Genomic DNA, 21,684 nt, shown 5'->3' with positions numbered 1-21,684 from the left:
GTTACCTTGAAACTGTCTTGTCTGTAAAACTCTCAACTCACCCAGGTGTCCAAGGAAGGATATACCTGAAACCCCTCAGGGCGCCGAAACAGCACCACTACTGTCATAACCTTTGAAAACGTACGTGTAGCCGGTTGATGCCGGTAGTTCAGTATTAGCAGGGCAAACATGGCATATATTCCCTGTGGTACTGGAGGGAGGGTGAGGCAGGGACCTGGGGGCCCCAGATGTAACCCCTAAAACCGGCACTGTTCAGCTGGACACTCCTATCTCACTGAAGAGAAACCTCCATAGAAGAAATTAATTTTCCAGCCACAGCCAGAATCCAGGAGCTAGTTGAATAGCGACCATCACCCGCTGGGAGATAGAGCATACTGAAGATACAAGAGGCATGCCAGCCAATTGGACCACCTGTTAATCAGTTTCTCTATCATTACCTGCTCTATCATTACCACTGGAGTATTAGTTGAGTATTTCTAATAATTTATGATTATTTAATGGGGTATAGGTATTAACTCTGTGTATGAATTGGGTGATTATGATTGCCTGTCTATATAAAATTTTATTGTTGGGATCACAATGTATACATATGAGAGACAGGTATTGATTTATATATTATCTCTTATATTTCAATTGATTTTAGTTAAAATTTTCAATAATATATTTATGAGAAACTGGAAAAATTGGGACCATTTAAATTTCACATTCTGGTGGGCAAATTTATGTCTAATTTATAAATATGAGAAAGTGAATGCTGATTTGTCGGGAAACATAAAAATTTTTAAATGAATATGGGGCCCATTGATGTCATTTGTAGATCTATTATAGTTTTGAATTTGTTATTATATCAATTGCACACCCAGAGGGGATGGGTTGGGTTGGGGTTTGCACAATTAAATATTTGCATATTTGGAAGCGTATGAATATCAATAACTTTATATATAATAATTTTTACGGGGGAAATATGTTGATCTCACTATATATTGTAAAGACTTTAGGTGATGTATAAAGTGTAAAATGTATTCTTTTCCTTGTATTCACTTAATGAAAGTATTAAAAATGAATAAAGATTTAAAAAAATATATATATATATATATGATTGGAAAGGGTATGTTTTATCTTTATGAAATATTTTTTTCCACACATAATAGATAAAGGGATTGCTGGGGGGGGAGGGGTCATGAGTCTGCCTATACGCATTTAAGCTGACCATGAGATATTTAAATGGAAGGGTGTGGTGGGAGTGGGGAGGGATGGGGTTTAGGATGTGTATGGAAAACCTATTTTTAAAATTTTACATTTAGTAGCTTCATTGCACGCCCCCTAGTCCTAATATTTTTGGAAAGAATAAACATCTACCCTTTCCACTCCACTCAATATTTTATAGACCTCTATCATATCACCCATGAGCCATCTTCTCCTAGCTGAAGAGTCCTAGCTGCTTTAGCCTTTCCTCATAGGGAAGTCGCTCCATTCCTTTTATCATTTTCATTGCCCTTCTCTGCTCCTCACTTGAGGAGTCCAAAGGAGATGTAGATTCTAGCTCAAAGACATGGGAAACCAGTAGAATAATAAGGACTCAGGGAATCGCATCAATCCTTAACCTAGACATAATTCCAGATGTGCAGGGTTGGCTTTTCAACTGGTGAATCTGACTCTGTTTCTTTTCTTTCCTGTGATCCAGCAGAAATTCCTTCTCCTGTGAGACGTTGAATCAAGCTCCCAAATATTCCAAAGTATACGTGGAAACCAATTGGCTTTTCCAAACATTTAACTGCCCAACTGAGAGACTGCAAGAAAAAAATGACCCTGGTAGTGACTAAAACAGCTCTCCTGAACAGAGGCGGTTCTGATCACCAGTCATCCAGATAGAGATGTGCTTAGATTCCTTTTTTTCTGTAGGAAGGGCACTACCACCACCATGATCTTGGAAAAGGTTCTGGGAGCTGTCAAAAGACTAAATGGCATTTCTCAGAACTGAAAGTGCTTTCTCAGCACTACAAAGTGCAAGAAGTGCTGATGCGGAGGCAAGCCTCCGAGATCTAACGACATGAGGAACTCTTCCTACTGAACAGTCATCACCAAGCGCAAACTCTCCATCTGGAAATGCTAGGCCTGTAGAAACCAGTTGACTTTCTTGAGGTCAAGAAATGCCTCTTCTTCTTTGACACCAAAAAATAAATGGAGTGACTGGGTACTGAAATCACCATACCTAAGCTCATTAAGAAGTACAGAATAGAATGCATGGGGACTCCAAGAAAAATAATCTATGATTAGAGAAGATAATTCTAATTTGTAGTTTTCTCTGATAACCTCTAGAATCCACTGGTCTGATATGATCTTCGTCCACTCCCCATAAAAAAGGGATAAACACCCTCCTATTGCCTCCAGTGAGGAGTAGACTGGAACCCCACCATTGCAAGGGGCAAGAGGCAGGGCTATGTCTTTCCTCTATCTCATTGTATAGGAGCAGCTGGAAATTCCTCAAGACTGATTTGCAGGTCATTGGTCTCTAGAAAGATGAAGAGTGTCCATCCCCTAAACCACTTAAAAATCTTTCAAGTAAGAACAAGCCTGACTGAACCTGAAGTTGGTTTTAGGCTGGTCTTCAGACAAGCTCAGAGTCTTAGAGCCCCCCCAAAAAAAATCTTCCTCAAAGAGATGTTTCCCCCAAAAATGTAATTTGGTAAGACGCTGCTCAGATGCAGCATCTATTGCCCACTGACGAAGCCACAACAAATATCTGGTTGCGACCATCAAAGCCATCTTCTAGGAAGAAGCCCTGATCAGATCATATAAAGACAGCCAGGTATGCTAATCTCATAGCAAGGAATTCAAAGGTAGCCTGGGCACCTATAGAAGACATGAAATCTGTCACCTGCTGCAACTAGCTGAGGCATGAGGCAGAAACCTCAAAAGGAAAGCTTCAAGATAGTCTTAAAAGAATATTCATGATAGGAAGGTAGAGTCTCATCATCTACTGGAAAAGTAGCCTTTTTAGTCAATCAAGCCACTAAAATATCCACTTTAGGCAACTTTAGCTTTTTCCAGCTCCTCCTGAGCAATGGGATAGAGAAAAGACATAGCTCGTGGCACCCTAAAGCTAGCATCCGAAGTAGACCATTAGGCTGAAATGAACTCCTGCATTGCCTTATGAACTGGAAAATATTTGGGAAACTTTTTGTGCTTGCCACTTCAAGATGAAACCTGGAGTCAGAAGAAGAACCTCTAAAGCTCTAGTTACAAGTATAAAGTAAGGCAACTCTTCCCTATGAAAACCTGTACTGCTGTAGGGTCATCAGCCTCACAATTTACGATTTCACCCTCCTCCAGAGCTTCAGATAACACTGACAGACTGGAAGCCACAGGATCCCCCCTCCCCCTCCAAATGGAGGAAGAAATGAATCCATCTCAGGATTGTCTAAGCAACTCCTTTTAGAGGAAGATTCAATCAATGGAGTTTGCGAAACCTGCAGAGGTTCAGGGCTCTGGTGAAAGCATTTCAACAAATAAACTTGGAGCGGGAAAAGTATAAATTTTGAAGAAAAAGGCTCTTGAATAGAATTACCAATCTCAGAAAATACTGCTAAAGCTGCTCCAGAGTTAAGAACTTACTGTGAAGATACAGAAAAGCACACACCTGAGGGAGCAAAATTGCATGATTTCAACATGGCCACGGGTGTCAAGGAGAGAAACCCAAGGAGTGCTCGTCAAATGTTCCTCTGCAGGGGAACCCAATGATCCCAGTGGCCTAGCATGGCTTCCGATGTTGACAGGGTTAAGACTTGATGCTGCCCCAGACTCCCCACAGCTGTAGCAATACCACAAAGGAAAACAAAAGGAAGCTGAAACTGTGACTTTAAAAAGCAACTCAACAGAGGAGTAAAATTTAAAGGAGTATGCTCCATCAGATTCCCTAACAAAGCCTAATAGTGGCAGCAGTGCAGGAACAAACCCTTCACATAACAGCTACAGAACCAGCATTTTTGCTCTCATCTCCTGTTTTGTTTTGTTTTTGGGGGGGGGGGTTAGTTTGCATCCTCCACAAAACGTACAGGAGAAAATTTGATCCTGAATGAGGTATCTTACCCCATTATTTGAACAATTAAAATTTTAGGAGTATATTTTGACAAAAGTTTGTTTAGGAGTAACTATATTGATGTCTTAGTCCAAAAAGGTTTCTTTACATTATGGAAATTACGAACAATCAGATCATATTTCAACACTACTTCATTTAGGATATTGGTACAATCTTTGGTGTTGAGTATTTTTGACTACTGCAATATAGTACACTTGGCAGGATATCATAAAAATCTTCAAAGATTACATGTTGTACAAAACACTGCTGTGCGTTTGATTTTCAATCTGAAGAAAACAGATCATGTTATACCTTCTTATAAAGAACTTCATTGGTTGCCAGTAGAGGCTAGAGTGTTTTTCAAGTTTGGAACCATGTGTTATGAGGTTTTGCATTGTCAAAACACCTAATTATTTCAATTGCTCATTGCAAGCTACCACATTATTTGTCTTTCCCTCTGTCCGAGGTTGTTTATACAAGAGATTCTTAGAAAGATTACTGTCTTATCAAGCTGCAAGCTAGGATGCTGAATTTCACAGATCATCATCTTTTCTTCATTTAATATGCATTTTTAGAAAACTTAAAATCTAGTTTATTTGTGAAATTTTTGGAGATTGTTAAACCACATAGAACTGCGAGATTCTGCAGTATACAAACACGGTGTTATGTTTATGTTATGAAGGAGAATCAGGGAAGAGGATGGGGGAAGGATCTGGCATCGCCAAGTATACCCCCTAGGGTAGGCTTCAAATTGGCCCCCATACCCTCAAGCTCAAGAGAGCTAGGACAGCAGATGAAACCATGAGCTCATGAGAGACTTGTCTACCACCTGCTGAGATAAAGTAGATACTGACTAACCAGGATGTATACTGTTATATAGGAGAGTGTTGCCATCTATCTCTACCTGCTAGTAGATGGTCATAGCCCATAAGTTCATAAATTCATATATTGTTGCTAAGGAATGTGTGCTAAGTATTTCAGGCCAAGCCAATATCCATTTGTTAGTTTCTGCCTTTGTATACGCCCCCAACCTGGTATCACTTGACAGCTAGACCAAACTCAATAATACTTGGGGAAATAATCCATTTTAATTTTCAAACAAAGTGCTTCTTTTGCAAGCTATGAAATCGAAAATACATTAAGACAAAAGGCTAAGGCAGCCCGACATTCTCCACTGCACAGCTCCCTGATCCCACCAGATGCTCTTAACGCCCTAAAGGTTTTCCATGGTGGTCCAAATGGTCTCTTGGGCCCCCAGTATACCTATGTGAAGAGGTGTTAAGTGGCTACCTGATAGGGATCGACACCCACTCTTTTCCTGCTTTCATATCACTGTCATAACAGGTTGGCACCTGACCCTCCCAGGATGCACTACAAAGGGTCATGTGCCACAATTTTGCAAGATAGCAGTGCAGAGGCAAGAATGAATGGCCATCACTCCTACCTCCCAATTTACCGTGTACAGGGAGAGGGCAGACAGGGCAGGTGTTAAGGGCATGTAAACAGGGCAACTGCCCTGGTCCCCAACAGGGGGCCTCCAAGCCTGTTTGCAGATTTTAGGGCCCCTCTTTCCAAATATTCTGCCTTGGATCCCAGTATTTTTAAAGGAAGGGGCCATTTGTGGTTGGGCGAGGGAAGGATGAGCACAGAGTGCCACCACTGTATGTGGGATCAAAGGTTGGGGTGTCTCATATGGGCCACTTTAGTGAACTGAGGTGAAGATTATTTATTCCCGATTTGCTATACTGTTTCAACTGTCAAGCAACGCGAACTCCAGTTAATGACAGGAAACGAACACAATCATAAAAAGTGTATAAATAATAATCATAACAACTTTATTTTTTATATATCGCAATACCACAAATAGACCAAGACTTCCAGGCAACCAGAAGACAACTGAGGCCAGCCCATGGCCAGGTCAGCGACTAAAGAATCCAAAAGCTTGTTTCAAAAGTCAAGTTTTTATCATCAATTTAAAGGTTTTAAATTTTAAGTTGTACAAAAAAAAAAAAAAATCCCCACTAGACTTTATATCAGGGAGCAATATTTAGGCCCTCTTTTACTAAGCAATGTAAGGTTTCTACTGCGGTCCAGAGCACTAAATACACCGACACTGCTCCAATGCTCATAGAAATTCTATGAGCGTCAGAAGCAGCGTCTGATTCTAAGGGCCCGATTCTCTATATGACACTGATCTTGGCAGCCACTGATTTCATGTCAATCACACATTGGTGATCCTTTGGAGAATCGCGGCTAGTTTTCTTGATAGATGCCTTAAATGCAGGTCAGCATTTTACAGGCCTACATTTAAAGGCGTCTGCCTCGCACTTACGGAAACGCATAGGGACGCTTACGACACCCAAGACCACTTCTAGGGGAAACCATGCTCACGCCATAGACATCCATAAGCACCCACATGCATCTCCGTAGACATGCAACGGACACCTACAATGTAGGCATCCTTCCTCATTTGAGTTTTTTTAGAAAACGTATATCCCAATTGGGACACAAGGTTAGAGATTAGCATGAGAAAATTCAAGCATAAAAATCACTACGTTAGCAAGTAGCAACACACTTACTACCTCAACTCCTGAGTCAAGATAGAATGCTGCTGCCTCGTGTTTATGCATTCTATTCTTTAAAAACTTGCTCATACAAGAGTGTAATTATGCAATGTTTTAGCCCTGTATATATCTTGATTAGTTTACACAATGTTTATGCATTCTTGATATCATCCTGCATATTTACAACACATTTGTTCTGAACAAGTGAAAAAATGGATGCTTTGTTCAACCTAGAATACATTTTTCACTCATCTCTAGTACAACGGATTGCAGCTGAGATTTTTTGGACATGATTTCAGTGCTTTTCTTAAACCAGGAACCTTGTTCTACGATTTAAAAAAAAAAAAAAAAAAAACCCAACACAAAACTACTCACTATATCTATATATTTCTCGACTTAGCAATGTCTTCCTCATCTTCCTTTGACATAGCAATTTAACTGTAACTAGGGACTGGACTCTGGTACCAAAGTGTTCATTCAAAAATACTGTATATACTCGAATATAAGTCGTGACCCCCATTTCACCCCAAAAAGGGAGGGGGGAAAAATAAAAAAATAAAAATGGTTGACTCAAATATAAGTCGGGTGGCGGCTTAATATTCAAGTGTCCTGCCCTGAGCCCCCCACCCTGCCAAATAATCAGGACTACTCAAATCTAGTCACTTCACAACCAGTCAAGATGACCTTTATTCTATGCAATCACTGTGGTGTTTTAATTCCAAGACACACTATTTAGAGGCTTAAGGCTTGCCCCATCTGTCTTCAACTTGCTAGTATTAAGGAGGAGCTCTGCAAACTTAAACAGGAATTGAATACAATTAGAGCAGCTTCCATCACTCCACAAAATCATACCAACTTACCACCTCTACCTCAAAGAATAAAACAGCCCAGGAATAAATGGGTCACAGTAGGCTCAGGAAGAATGCTACATGTAACACACAAACAGGGCTCAGTCTTGGATCCGATACTATTTAATATCTTTGTACGAGACCTGCCCCAGGGACTTTGAGGTAAAATTACATTATTCGCCGATGACGCTAAGCTATGCAACGTAGTGGACAGCGCAACCGTGCCCGACAATATGAGGCAGGACCTACTTTTACTGGAAAAATGGTCTAGTACTTGGCAACTGAGCTTTAATGCCAAAAAGTGTAAGGTTATGCACCTTGGTAGCAGAAACCCCTGCAGAACATACACCCTGAATGATGAAACCTTAACAAGAACAAGAACAGGACCTGGGTGTAATCATCAGTGAAGATATGAAGACTACCAATCAAGTGGAAAAAGCTTCAACCAAAGCTAGACAAATGCTGGGTTGCATCCGAAGAAGTTTTGTCAGCCGAAAGCCTGAAGTTATAATGCCGTTGTACAGGTCCATGGCAAGACCTCATCTGGAGTACTGTGTTCAGTTTTGGAGGCCGCATTATCAGAAGGATGTGAAGAGGATGGAGTCGGTTCAGCGAATGGCCACTAAGATGGTATCAGGACTCAAGGATCTCCCGTATGAAGAACGTCTAAGCAGGCTGCAGTTATATTCCTCTATGAACGCAGAGAGAGGGGAGACACGATAGAGACGTTCAAATATCTTACAGGCTGTACTGAGGTGGAAGAAGATATTTTTCCTTACAGATCCCATGGCAACAAGAGGACATCCGCTCAAACTCAAGGGTGGGAGACTTCATGGAAACATCAGGAAGTACTTCTTCACTGAAAGGGTGGTTGATTGTTGGAATGGTCTTTGACGTCAGGTTGTCAAGGCCAACAACATGCTCGACTTCAAGAGACGATGGGATAAACATGTGGGTACACTCCATGGAAATGCTTAAGGAGAGGGTTCTTTTAGGGGGAGGGTTCTTTGAGTGGGGCAGACTTGTTGGGCCGACAGCCCTTTTCTGCCATCATAATAAGAAAAAATAAATAAATGCTAGATGTAATTTACTTAGATTTCAGCAAAGCCTTTGATACGGTTCCTCATAGGAGGCTGTTGAACAAACTTGAAGGGCTGAAGTTAGGACCCAAAGTGGTGAACTGGGTTAGAAACTGGCTGTCTCACAGACGCCAGAGGGTGGTGGTTAATGGAAGTCGCTTGGAAGAAGGAAGGTGAGTAGTGGAGTCCCTCAGGGTTCGGTGCTGGGGCCGATCCTGTTCAATATGTTTGTGAGTGAAATTGCTGAAGGGTTAGAACACAGGTGTCGAAGTCGGTCCTCGAGGGCCGCAATCCAGTCGGGTTTTCAGAATTTCCCCAATGAATATGCATTGAAAGCAGTGCATGCACATAGATCTCATGCATATTCATTGGGGAAATCTTGAAAACCCGACTGGATTGCGGCCCTCGAGGATCGACTTTGACACCCCTGGGTTAAAAGGAAAAGTGTGCCTTTTTGCAGATGATACCAAGATTTGTAACAGAGTAGACACCGAAGAGGGAGTAGAAAATATGAAAAAGGATCTGCAAAAGTTAGAGGAATGATCTAATGCCTGGCAACTAAAATTCAATGCAAACAAATGCAGAGTAATGCATTTGTTATTAATAATCGGAAGGAACCGTATATGCTGGGAGGTGAGAAGCTGATATGCACGGACGGGGAGAGGGACCTTGGGGTGATAGTGTCCGAAGATCTAAAGGTGAAAAAAGTGTGACAAGGCAGTGGCTGCTGCCAGAAGGATGCAGGGTTGTATAAAGAGAGGCGTAGCCAGTAGAAGGAAGAAGGTGTTGATGCCCCTGTACAAGGTTTTTGGTAAGGCCCCACTTGGAGTATTGTGTTCAGTTTTAGAGACCGTATCTGGCGAAGGAAGTAAAAAGACTAGAAGCGGTCCAGAGGAGGGCGACGAAAATGATAGGAGGCTTGCGCCAGAAGACGTACGAGGAGAGACTGGAAGTCCTGAATATGTATACCCTAGAGGAAAGGAGGGACAGGGGGAGATATGATTCAGATGTTCAGATACTTGAAGGGTATTAACCTAGAACAAAAATCTTTTCCAGAGAAAGGAAAATGGTAAAACCAGAGGACATAATTTGAGGTTGAGGGGTGATAGATTCAAGAGCAATGTTAGGAAATTCTACTTTATGGAGAGGGTGGTGGATGCCTGGAATGCGCTCCCAAGAGAAATGGTGGAGAGGAAAACGGTGACTGAGTTCAAAGAAGCGTGGAATGAACACAGAGAATCTAGAATCAGAAAATATTAAATATTGAACTAAGGCCAGTACTGGGCAGACTTGCGTGGTCTGTGTCTGTATATGGCCGTTTGGAGGAGGATGGGCTGAAGAGAGCTTCAATGGCTGGGAGGGTTTAGATGGGATGGAGTAGGTTTTAACAGAGATTTCGGCAGTTGGAACCCAAGCACAGTACCGGATAGAACTTTGGATTCTTGCCCAGAAATAGCTAAGAAGAAAAAAAAAAAAATTAAAAAATTGAAATTGAAATCAGGTTGGGCAGACTGGATGGACCTTTTGGGTCTTTATCTGCTGTCATCTACTATGTTACTAAGTTCTGAACCCAGCCCCCCTACCCTCCCTGCCCTGCACTTAGTCCCATTTCCTACCATTGTGAACCAAGCCCCCCTCCCTGCCAGGCTCTGAACACTGTCCCACCTTCCTTTCCTGTACCCTCTTCCCCCTAAAGAGAGCCAACCTCATCAGTGATGTCACAATGGGTTGATTGTCCCATACTCCCCTCTGCCCTCTAACCCAGCCAGCAGATTAACCCTTCCCTTTAACTTAAACCACCTAGTGGGAGGCCGGGACAGGAGGGATCCTTCCTGTCTCCTGCCTCGGCCGACACTAATAATTACCACCCTCCCTCCTTCCCTCCCTCACGTACCTGTTCCCTGGTGGTCCAGCGTGTATCCCGAAGATTGTAAATGTAGTAGCCAGCGGCGCACCCAGGCCAGCACACAGCAGCAAGCTTTTTGTGCTGCCAGCCGGCACTGCACCGCTCCTTGATAGGCTGCCGTTAGAACCGCGAATCTCGCGAGAACTTGCAGCAGCCTATCAAGGAGTGGTGTAGGGCAGGCCGTCAGCACGAAAAGCTCGCTGCTGCATGCCGGCCCAGGTGCGCCGCTGGCTACATTTACAATGTTCGGGAGAATTTCAGCGCGGAATACATGCTGGACCACCAAGGAACAGGTACGCAAAGGAGGGAAGGTGGTAATTATTAGTGTTGGCTTGGGAAGGAGACGGGAGGGATAGCACAGTTACTTACTGTAACAGGTGTTATCTAGGGACAGCAGGCAGATATTCCCACACATGGGTGACATCATCAACGGAGCCCCGCAGCGGACAGCCTCGAAAGCAAACTTGCTTGAAGATCTCGAGCTTTCGAGTGCTGCATCGCGCGTGCCTTCCCGCCTGAACTAGGGGGCGCATCTCCTGTGAGGATCCTCAGTTCAGATACCAAGCCAAGAAGCCAACCAGGGGAGGTGGGAGGGTTGTGGGAATATCTGCCTGCTGTCCATGGATAACACCTGTTACGGTAAGTAACTGTGCTTTATCCCAGGACAAGCAGGCAGCATATTCCCACACATGGGTGACCTCCAAGCTAAGTTTAAAGGGGGGAGGGAAGTTGGCAATTTACAAAAAAAGATTTTGCAAAACAGATTGGCCAAAATGGCCATCCCTCCTGGATAAAGTATCCAGACAGTAATGAGAGGTGAAAGTATGAACCGAGGACCAAGTGGCAGCCTTGCAAATTTCCTCAATAGGAGTTGATCTGAGGAAAGCGACAGATGCCGCCATAGCTCTAACTTTGTGGCCCGTCATGCGACCTTGTAGAGGAAGACCAGCCTGAGCATAGCAGAAATTAATGCAAGCAGCCATCCAGTTGGAGATGGTACGCTTCGAGACAGGACGTCCCAACCTATTTGGATCAAAAGAGATGAAAAGTTGAGGAGATGTTCTGTGAGGTTGAGTACGTTGAAGATAAAACGCCAACGCACGTTTACAGTCCAAAGTATGCAATGACGCCTCACCAGGGTGAGAATGCGGCTTAGGAAAAAATACCGGTAGCACAATAGATTGATTGATATGAAAATCAGACACTACTTTAGGTAAGAATTTCGGATGTGTACGGAGAACCACCTTATCATGGTGAAAAACTGTGAAAAGCGGGTCCGAGACCAAAGCTTGCAACTCACTGACCCTACGAGCCGAAGTGAGGGCAATTAAGAATACAGCTTTCCAAGTGAGATATTTAAAATGAGCCAAGTCAATAGGTTCAAATGGAGGTTTCATCAGTTGAGCCAGAACAACATTAAGATCCCATACAACAGGAGGCGGTTTGACTGGTGGATGGAGATTAAAAAGGCCCTTCATAAAACGAGCAACCAAAGGATGTGCCGAGAGTGGTTTCCCATCCAAAGGTTGATGAAAAGCAGCAATCGCACTAAGATGAACTCTAATAGATGTGGATTGAAGGCCTGACTGAGATAAATGAAGCAAATAATCCAGAACTGAAGCCAAAGGGGAAGATTTCGGCTGAAGACTATGACTAGAACACCAAGTCGAGAATCTGGTCCACTTTTGACCATAACATTGACGAGTGGACGGTTTCCTGGAAGCCAGAAATACATCTTGAACCGACTGAGAGAATTTAGAAGGATCTGTCAAGTAGAAAGGAACCATGCCGTCAAGTGAAGAGACTGCAGGTTGGGATGAAGTAAAGACCCCTGACTCTGAGTGAGCAGAGAAGGAAAAACTGGTAGAAGAAGAGGTTCTCTGATGCTGAGTTGAAGAAGAAGAGAAAACCAAGGTTGTCGGGGCCATCGAGGTGCTATGAGAATCATCCGACTTCAGTTTGACAAGAGTTTTGAGAATTAGAGGGAATGGAGGGAGGGCATAAAGAAACTGACCCCTCCAGTCCAGAAGGAAAGCATCCGCCTCGAGACGAAGAGGCGAGAAAATGCGGGAACAAAACAGATGTAGTTTGAAGTTGCTGGGTGCCGCAAAGAGATCCACCCGAGGTGTTTCCCATCGAGCAAATACCTGACGAAGTGTGGGGGAGTTGAGCGTCCATTCGTGAGGCTGAAGCAGACGACTCAATTTGTCTGCAAGGCAATTCTGTTGACCCTGAATATAGACAGCGCGAAGAAGGATGTTGTGAGAAATCGCCCAATGCCACAACCTCAGAGCTTCCTGACAAAGGGAGTGGGAGCCCGTCCCGCCCTGTTTGTTGACATAATACATCGCTACTTGATTGTCCGTCCGAACCAGGACTACTTGGTCGTGAAGGAGGTAAAGAAAAGCTTTGAGAGCAAGAAAAATCGTTCTGAGTTCCAACAGATTGATGCGACATCGACGATCTGTGGTGGTCCACAACCCTTGCGTACGGAGACCATCTACGTGAGCTCCCAATGCGTATTCGGACGAATCTGTTGCGAGTACTTTCTGATGAGGAAGATGATGAAACTGCAAACCTCTGGAAAGATTGGAGGAGAGCATCCACCAGCGGAAAGACTTCTTCAATAAAGGAGTCACCGCTATATGACGAGAAGGCGGATCTAGGGCCTGTTGCCACTGAGATGCCAGGTCCATTGAGGAATGGGAAGGTGGAGTCTTGCAAAGGGAGTCACATGAACCGTAGATGCCATATGCCCGAGGAGGACCATCATTTGGCGAGCCGTGAGAGTCGACAGGGAAGCTACGTGATGACAAAGGCGTAAGAGTTTCTTGACGATTGAGGGGGAGGAAAGCTCTCATGTGAACAGAGTCCAACACGGCGCCAATAAATTGGATCGATTGAGTTGGAACCAACTGAGATTTTGGAAAGTTGATATGGAACCCCAGACTTTGAAGAAAAGAAATAGTCTGAAGGGTCACTTGAGTAACCCCTGGAAGAGAAGGGGCTTTGATAAGCCAATCGTCGAGGTAAGGAAAAACCTGGAGACCCCGAGCACGGAGGGCTGCAGCCACCATGACTAGACACTTGGTGAAGACCCTGGGAGAGGTCGCCAAGCCAAACGGAAGAACCCTGTATTGAAGATGAAGGTTCCCCACCTTGAACCGGAGAAATTTGCGAAAATTCGGATGGACAGGAATGTGAGTATAAGCCTCTTTGAGGTCCAGTGAGCACATCCAATCTCCTTGATCCATGAGGGAGTACAAGACTGGAAGAGAGAGCATGCGAAATTTCTCTTTGACTAGAAATTGGTTGAGAGCTCGGAGATCCAGAATGGGTCGCAAATCCCCCGTCTTCTTGGGAACTAGGAAGTATCTGGAATAAAATCCCAGATTGTGCTCGGAAGGAGGGATTTCCTCTACCGCTCGAAGGCGAAGAAGTGCCTGAGCCTCCTGAAGAAGAAGGGGGAGTTGCGAGAAACTTGAAGGACACTCATTTGGAGGGTGATCTGGAGGCACCTGAAGTAGGCGCAGCGAGTATCCCTCGCGGATGACCGTGAGTACCCAGAGGTCCGATGTAATGGTTTCCCAGACAGATATAAAAAGGGAAAGACGACCCCCGATGGGTAGGGAGGAGTTTGGATGCAAGAAGGTTGGAATGCTCACCACTGGACCGTCAAAAAGACGGAGCGGGTTTGGTCGGAGCAGGCGCCTGGGACTTCTGAGGACGTTGTTGCTGGGGCCGTCTAGGCGGAGGCCTAGAGAAAGCCGGCATGGATTTCATAGGATAGCGACGAGGAGGTGGCTTGTAAGCTCTAGTCGCAGAGGGTTTAGGCTTTGGGCTAAGAAGAGAGGCAAAGGAACGTTCATGCTCGGAGAGCCGCTTTGTAGCCGCCTCGATTGAGTCATCAAAAAGTTCAGAACCTTGGCACGGCAGGTTGGCCAAACGATCCTGCAAATTGGGATCCATGTTCACGATTCTGAGCCAGGCGAGGCGGCGCATGGCCACTGCAAATGCCGAGACCCTAGAAGAGAGCTCAAATGCATCATAAGAAGCCTGCAACATGAAGAGACGCAATTGAGAGAGGGATTGGATAATACGCTTGTATTCAGAAAGGCGTTCTTTGGGCCAGTCTGGGCAAAAGGATGACAACTGCTTCAAAAAGTAATTAAAATAAGAAGTAAAGACATAGTTGTAATTCAGAATTCGATTAGTCATCATCGAATTTTGATAAAGTCTGCGACCAAATTTGTCCATAGTGCGACCTTCACGCCCCGGAGGGACTGTTGCAGACACCTTAGAAGGATGAGCCTTCTTTAGGGACGATTCCACCACTAGAGACTGATGAGAAAGTTGCGATTTCTCGAAACCTTTGCAGGGAACTGTGCGATACCGAGACTCCAGCTTCGATGGGATCGCTGTCACAGAATAAGGAGTTTCCATATTCCTCAGGAAAGTCTGCTTCAGCACCGGTGTCATGGGCAGACGCAAAGTCTCCTTAGGAGGATGGGAAAGCTCCGTATCCGCCAAATATTCAGGCGTGTACTTAGAATCAGAATGCAAGTCGATGTTAAGAGCCTGCCCCATATCAAAAACAAATTTCGCAAAGGAAGAAGATTTCAAAGTGGAGGTTTCCTCAGGGGAGGCAGAACGCGAACGAGGAGCCACTGAAAATGATGGGGAAGCCTCGCGTGAATACTGTGAGACTGGCTCCGAATCGAGACGCAAGGTGATGGAGGATGCTGCACTGCCAGTCAGAGGCGGAGTGGTGGAATGTTTCCGCTTAAGACTCCGAGACGGAGAAGTGCGCGGAGTGCGAGGTTTTGCAAGAGGAGACAGATCCCGAGGCAAAAGTCTCGAAGGCAGAGTCCTCGACCTCGAATGCCTCGATGAAACAGAGGAGGCAACAGTACTCTGAGAGCGAGGCACATGCTTCGAAGGGAGATCCGAAGGCCTCAAGCTCCTCGAGGAAGGGATCTTCGAAGACCTGGACCGATGCTTCGATCGAGGCAAAGACCTCTTAGAAGCTCGGTCAGGGGAAGAGTCCGATGAGGAGACCCGAGATCGAGACCTGCGACGAGGAGACTGCCGACGAGGCACAGACTGCTGCTCAGGCTGGACTTGTGAAGACAGGGTCGAGGCCGGGACCAACTGAGCCACAATTGAGGAAATTTGCGTCGTCAAAATTGACTTGAGCATGTCCTCAAACATGGGGACAGAGACCAAGGGACTCGGAGTCACAGGAGGTCTCGTGCGTTCCAATGAGGGCGACCTCGAAGGAGAGTATTCCCTGGACTTGGAAGCACGTTTCGAGGATGGTCTAGAAGATGAATTCGAACCTGGAGCCCCAGGTTGCGAGGAACTAGACTCCGTCGGCTTCTTAGGAATGGCACCTGAAAAGGAAGCAGGAGACTTACCCCCCAATCCAGGCTTCGAGGACACCGTGGAGGCCTTCGAGGCCGAGGACCCGGAGGTCTTCGAGGCCGAGGCCTGCAGAGGAGGCGAAGCCGAGGTCTTAGTACGCGAGGCTTGTCCAGAAGTTGAGGACTTCGTAGATGCCTCGGCCGAGGCCACAGCTTTATCAGGCTCCATTCGAGGAAAAAGCTCGAAGAACCTGTCGCAGCAGCGCTTAAAGGCACGATGTTGAAGAGTGAGGCAGCGAAGACAATCTTCCGGACGATGGGTCGTCCCCAAGCAGAGCATACACCGACTATGGGGGTCGGTGATGGAGATAGTCCTGCCGCACTGATAACACCTTTTGAACCCGGTAACAGGCCAGGACATAGAAAGGACAAAGTCCGTGTCGACAACGAGGGAGAGAGGCCTAGGCCTCAATCTCCCAATCCGACGCAAGAAAATACAAAAACGAATTTAAATGTTTGGTTTTTTTTAGAGAAACAAATCAGAAACACAGCGACCGAAAAGAAACAAACACTACTCAGCCACGGTGAAGAGAAGGCACAACGCTACGGGAACCAAGTCGACAAGTCTTCTCAGCTCCGTGGAAAACGTTGAACTGAGGATCCTCACAGGAGATGCGCCTCCTAGTTCGGGCGGGAAGGCACGCGCGCATGCGCGATGCAGCACTCGAAAGCTCGAGATCTTCAAGCAAGTTTGCTTTTGAGGCTGTCCGCTGGGGGCTCCGTTGGTGACATCACCCATGTGTGGGAATATCTGCCTGCTTGTCCTGGGATAACCCTCCTGTCCCGGCCTAAGGCAGGCCCGCAGGAAGTCCAGGAGGGTTTCGGGTGGTCACTGGGGGATGACCCAAATATAAACCGGGCCCCCCGTTGGCCAATTTTTTGCCCCAAAATCCCGGTTTATATTCGAGTATATACAGTATATTATCAAAGAAAATATAAACCCCGCCCCTCACCACCACACACACTATTAGTTTGATCATTAATTCGTGCATCAGTGTATCCTCCAGAAACCTGAATCCAATCACCTAGGTATTACCCTTTAGCACAGACTATTATTTTATTTATTACCCTGCTCCTCTGATACTACAAATGCCATCGCCACCTTCACAGTATCCCCAGAAGACCTGGGGACCTAAATAACTTATTTAGGCATCAAATCAAGAACCTTATACACAGCAGAGCCAAGGCTAACCTATTTGCTCTGCACAGAACAAAGAGGAACTAATCAAGACTAGTCAATGGTGGCCACATGTCATGTCCATGACTAATACAGCAAGAGAAAAAGGAACACTTTCAAAGTGTTTCAAACTTGTCAGAAAAACATAAGATGGTAAACCCGAAAGAGGAACTTTCTGACTCCCAAAAATCCAAGTCATCTTTTTCTCATGCAAGAGGTGTTGCTCTTCTTTTCAACAAATCAGAAAATAATATAAATACTCTAAGCAATGGGAGACCACAGTTTCTCAAAGTACACAAGGTAAAATAGAAGTTTAGCACTAGTTCACACTTAACTATAATTATGGTTTGAGTAAAGTTGTGCAGGTATCGTGCTAGTGCACTTAGACATAAAAGAGGTCAAAGAATTTGTAGGTAATAACCGAACAATAATTATATCTGTGTGATTAGCTGTCAAGTTCAAATTACTGTAGTACTAAAAGGTAAGTTATGTTCTTTTATCATTTTTTAAAATCTAGCTTAAAAAGTGCCACACAGGAGAAAAAGGCCAAAATAAACTAAAGTGCCAGACAAGATATATTTTCTAAGCAAGAAGTCTTTGGTTATAAGTAATTTTGCATCAGTGGCATAGCCACAAGTGGGCATGGCCCATCCAAAATTGTGGCTTTCTTGCTGTAGCTGGTGGAGATCTGTAGTCTAAACCCCACCAATTGAGGACCTCCTCCTTAGCCAGCCAGCAATCTTCTAAGTGGCAGCTATCAACACTTGCCTCCAGCTGAGAAAGACACCAGCTCCTTTGTGCATGCTCAGTTTTTCCAGATCTAATCTAATCTAGTATTTCTAAGTCACACTATGCCTAAATAGATTGAAGGTGACTTACAACATAAGGAATAACAATGTATATGCTACAGTTTGAGGAGGACAGTTATGAACGGAGTAATGGGGAAAAGAGGACTGAGGTTCTGTACCAGTATAACACTTGAGTATGGGATTTAGAGCGACACTAGATATTTTGAGTTAGTTGCCCATAGCATATATGCTTTCAAAGAAGAGAGTTTTTCATTTTTTTCAGAATCTGTTGTAGAATGTTTCCAACCAATGAAGAAACAGAAGTATCTAATATAATAAAGAGCTAGCCGCGCATGTGCACTCCTATTTGCGTGTTCTGTGCGCATGTAGGTCTGTGGCCGAAGTAGTGCGCATGCACGCTAATAAGTCACCAGCCGATCGCCTCTACAAGCCGGACCGCAGCCAGACGACGATCTCCGTTCCTCCTGCCGCCGCCGATCTCCATTCCTCCTTTGCCGCCCACCCCCTTCTCTTCCCGCGGGCCCGAATGGCGATTCCAGCAGCGTGTGCATCAGTCTTCACACGCTGCTTCGGGCCCTTCTACTGCCCTGATTTGCTCTGCCGCGTCTCTGATGATGTCATCAGGGACGTGCCAGAGTAAATCAGGGCAGTAGAAGCACCCGAAGCAGCGTGTGGAGACTGATGCAAGCGCTGCTGGAATCACCACGTTTGTAGTCCGGACCGCGGGAAGGGAAAGGGGGGGTAGAGGAAACGCTAATGCTGCTGCACAAGGAACTGGTGGGGGGGGAGGGAAATGGAGGGGGAGGGAATGCTGCTTTGCACATACAGACAGAGAGAGGAAGGGAAACACAAAGAAAATAAGAAAGACACAGGGGCAGGTGCACAGTGAACTGGTGTGGGGGGAGGGAAATGGAGGGGGATGGAATGCTGCTTTGGACAGACAGACAGAGGGAGGAAGGGAGACAGAAAGAAAAGAAGAAAGACACAGGGGCAGGGAGATACACAGAAAGACAGACAGACAAAGGGGGCCAGGGACAGAGACAGACAGAAAGGACAGCGGGAGCCGCGTCAGGAGGGGTGCGGGATGCGGCAGTGGGAACTTTTCCAATGGGTGCAACTGGGCGGCTGTCGGGAACCTCTGATCAGGGGCAGAGCAAGGTAAGAGTATCATAGGGATAAGAAGGAGGAGGGGGGATAAAAAAGGAAGGGATGCCTACTGCTGGACAGGGGGAGAAGGAAAGAGATGCTGATGGACAGGGGGGGTGAAGAAAAAGGAACGGAGGACTAATGTTGCACAGGGGGAGAAGGAAAGAGGTGTTGCTGGACAAGTGGGAGGTAAAACAAAGGGAGAAGGGCTGCTGCTGCATAAGGAGAGCAGTGAAGGGGTGGTGGTGGACACAGGGGAGGTAAAAGGAAGGGAAAATGGACAGGGGGAGCAGGCAAGGGGTGGTGATGGACAGCCAAGGAAAAAGAAAGGCAGAAAGAAAGAAAGCTGCTAAGGAGAGAGAGAGAGAAAGAAAGAAAGAAAGAGACACACACACATATGTTCTAGCACCCGTTAATGTAACGGGCTTAAAAACTAGTTAAAATATAAATCCCATACATAAACTATCATTCAAATGAAATACACATATGGGATTGATCCCAAACCTATTAATCACGTAAATACAGTATAAATTGTGAAAAGTGCTCAGAACCCACACCTCCTGCATTAGAGCCACAACAGAACCATCGAGGAACCATCATAGCACTTTAAATGTTCCTGACCAATCCCTTCTACCATATTAAAACTAATGTGTATAAAAAAACTGTATCAAACTTAGCAAAGAAAACACTTATCTGTTAATGTAGAAGCAGACTAGTTCCAAAATATCCTATGATGACAAAGCAACATGCTGTAATCAAGCAGCTCCGCAGGACATTATATACCCATCATATGATATCATGAATAACGACTGTGAATGTTGTGTCCAATTCATCAAAATATAAAGATTCAAAAACACTCCTCTACTCAAACCTGAGTTTCAATGGAAGGCTTCTTCAGGAGTAAACAGTACACAAAAAAAACTGAAAGTAAAAATAAAATCTGATAAATTACAAACAAAAGATACGAGTACTTTGTAATTTATACTGTATTTTACCATTTATATTGTATTTACAGTACTCCCCCGAAATACACAGGGGTTCCGTTGCAGGCAGGAGAGGGCAGCTGGAGCGCTGGCAGGTGAAGAAAATTACTCATGGTCTGCTCCGCCTGCCTCTTCCTGTAGTAAAGTCGGCTACACCAATCAGGAGCTGCTTTGACACACAGCTCTTGATTGGTGTAGCCCGACTTTACTACAAGAAGAGGCGGTTGGGGCAGACCGTGAATTTGCGGGGAACACTATACATGATTAGTAGGTTTTGGGTTTGTGGTCAATCCGGTATGTGTATTTCAATTGTAGAATGTTTCCATCCTGATGTCAGTTGAGAGGTTGTTCCAGGTCTTGGTGCTGAAGTAAAGGCTGCTTTGTTTACCTCATTGGAATAACTACGAGACGGCATTATATCTTCCAAAACAGACAATATTTGTTTATTGTTAGTATAAAAACTTACAAAAGTACAGCAACAAAGGCATAGCAGAAAAATGTATTGTCAGTTCAGAATATGCAATGGAGAGAAGAATTTGCACCCATATGCTTAGCAGGGGGCTTGCAGTTCCCCGTAGCATAAGTAAGTGAATCTCTCTGGCTCTACCTAAAATACACGTGTTTTTATACAGAGCAATTCTTCCTTTGTTCCAAAAAAGTCCATCCCCGAATTCTGGTTATGTAATTCCCTATTGGTACATAAAATAATGTATACCTAACTCCTCCTCTCAGTCCACGCCTCTCTCACCTCCATCCCCCCTCCCCAGTAGGGGGGGGGGGCCTTGCAGAAACAGAGAACTCTTGGTGAACTTTCTTTCTCCAGCGCTGAAATGACTTTGTAGATGTTAATTAGTGGTTTTACAATTCTGTGCATCTTCGGGATGGTGTCCTTGTATGCTGAAAGTTGGCAAAGGTGACCTTTCAACAATCCAGCTGCTTGGTTCCCATAACTTGGTTCAGAGACAGGGAGCAAATGTTTTGGTACCAAGTTCTCTCATCTCGCTACACCCACATCGTCCTGCAGGGATCCTTGCTCATTATAAAAGTTTTATGGCTTTCCAGGGTGCCTGGCATATGAAGTCATACAGCACTGATAACAGTTCAGCAGAACCTTGGAGAAATATCCTCCCAGCAGGGAATGGAGACAAAAACGTTAGCATTGCAAAGGCTGCAGGTGTTTACAGACAGCAAGGTACAGGCTGGGCCTGGCTATGGGAAAATATAGGTCTGTAGTGTCCAGCATACACAAGTGAGGCCAGTATGTCCAGTTGAATCACCTGTATGTCCAGGTTATCCATGTCAGTGCCATGATAAGTGAAGAGCGAGTCAAATGTGCGTTTGTATTTAACTCCTTTGGGAGATGAAGGATTAGTTTAAGCAATTCCAGGTTTTCTGGTTTATGTTGAACAGGAATTGACAAGTAAGTTTATGAGTGGTTCAACAGTTTCAGATGTATAAGTACTGAACATATATGGACTACTAATGGCAACAGCAAAAACCTAGATATACTGCGGCTGACTGCTGCTTCAAAGAGTGCTTTCTGCCCAAGGAAGAGAAGGCAGAATTTATCGATACCTACCAGCTCAAGCATCTAATATTTGGGATTTAAGGGGGAGGGCAGAGAGCAGGGCACAAATTCCATACTCATCCAGTTTGGGCTCAGGCCTACCT

At 44.9% G+C, this 21,684-nt stretch overlaps 1 protein-coding gene across 3 annotated transcripts in view; it reads right to left on the bottom strand.

Moving 5' to 3' along the window:
* B3GNT2 (UDP-GlcNAc:betaGal beta-1,3-N-acetylglucosaminyltransferase 2) overlaps positions 1-21,684 on the bottom strand; it is a 53,472-nt gene that overhangs the window by 29,349 nt on the left and 2,439 nt on the right. The window contains exon 2 of one of the 3 annotated variants that reach the window (XM_033936445.1): positions 19,724-19,951. The exons of the other annotated variants lie outside the window; for them this stretch is intronic. The gene's annotated coding sequence lies outside the window, so the exon portion shown is untranslated. The remainder of the gene's footprint in view (positions 1-19,723; positions 19,952-21,684) is intronic. 3 annotated transcript variants of the gene reach the window in all.

The sequence above is a fragment of the Geotrypetes seraphini genome, chromosome 3 (assembly GCF_902459505.1).
Source record: "Geotrypetes seraphini chromosome 3, aGeoSer1.1, whole genome shotgun sequence".
Classification (NCBI taxonomy): domain Eukaryota; kingdom Metazoa; phylum Chordata; class Amphibia; order Gymnophiona; family Dermophiidae; genus Geotrypetes; species Geotrypetes seraphini.
Note: the sequence above shows the minus strand (reverse complement) of the source record. Positions and strands in the feature narration are given on the sequence as shown.